Source organism: Pygoscelis adeliae, unplaced genomic scaffold, assembly GCF_000699105.1.
Source record: "Pygoscelis adeliae isolate BGI_AS28 unplaced genomic scaffold, ASM69910v1 Scaffold666, whole genome shotgun sequence".
NCBI classification, from domain to species: domain Eukaryota; kingdom Metazoa; phylum Chordata; class Aves; order Sphenisciformes; family Spheniscidae; genus Pygoscelis; species Pygoscelis adeliae.
The window spans coordinates 47,031-48,383 of NW_008824929.1; positions in this window are offsets into that span (position 1 = coordinate 47,031).

Consider the following 1,353-nt stretch of genomic DNA (forward strand, 5'->3'; position numbering starts at 1 on the left):
CACCTTGACTTTCCTGCCAACAGCGTGTCCTTGTCTTATCTTCTTCCTTTCATCTGCACCTGATACCTTATTTCCCAGGTACCTGCAGGCTTGTTATTGTCGCCCTGTGCTTCTAGGGCACTGCCTGCCCTCTCTTGAAGTTCCCCTCTGCCAGCACCGCTCTGCGCTGAGGTTGTACGACCCCTGCTGCAGCTACGCGGCTGCTGGCTCGATCCTCTGCCACCACGTGTGTCCTTGGGTGTTCCTGGGCTTGACAACAGCTTGTCGTGTCTGGGCTGTCATCAGCCACCGCATCCCCAAAACAGCAACGTACTAACGCGGGCCGGTTAGGAGGAACTTCCCCCTGCTGGCAGATTATTGAATAAATTATTCTTTGTGGCGTTCTAGCAGTTTACGAATATTCGTTATCAGTTCTCTTGGATACGGGATCTTTTTTTACTGTGGAGTTTCAGTTGCGAAATGCCGCGCAACACAAAAGTGAATGTTGTACGATAACTACCTCAGACTGGAAGAGATGGAACAAACAGGGTCGAGTGTTAAACCGGTTTAAATGGCTTCTGTGTTAACGAAGGCTAAAAGAGCGTGGTTTATGGTATTTGGCAAGAAGGGAGCTGGGAGAGAAACTCTAAAAGTCTGTTGGGTAAAGAGCTGTCTCGGCTGGAAGGTAAATGCCCATGTGAAATCCTCGCGGGAACAAACTGACCATGAATACAGGCAGGAGCAAGCAGATTTCTAGGAACCACGTTGGTGAGGTCTGGAATGAGCTTTGCCGGAGGAATGTGAGAGGCTGAAAGTAAAACTTGTTTTACAAAGGGGGCTGTAGGATGCATTTGTCCATGATGACAGAATTGGACTTGACCTGGAAGATCCTTTCTGTGTGCCCTTGTTTTACGGCTTACGCTCAACTGAAACACAGCCCTGTGTTGTTCTAGTCTCTGTCATGCCTGATCTGCTTCTATTAGGTGTTTTCTCCCCAGTCCCCCACCTTCTCTTCCTTCTTTCCTTAGTTGTTTTTTGGGGGGTTTTGTTGTTGTTGTTGTTTTTAACTGGAAATCTATTTCAGGCTATTAACAATGTGTTCTTGTAGGCGCTCTGGTGAAGACATGGCAGCTGTTACCCCACAGAAAAGGAGCCGTAGTTCTACTGATAACGATGGGTATGTTACCTTTTCATAGATGCTTTTCTAGAGAAAAAACACAAACAAACAATTGCTGCACATAGAATAAAATAGATGTTTAAAATCCTTGAGAGCTTGCAATGTAAAGTGGAAAAAATATTAAGATGGTTCCGAGATGCAGTTAGCATCACCCCACGTTTGTTATTCGGTGACTTAGAACGTTTTTATATTGTACT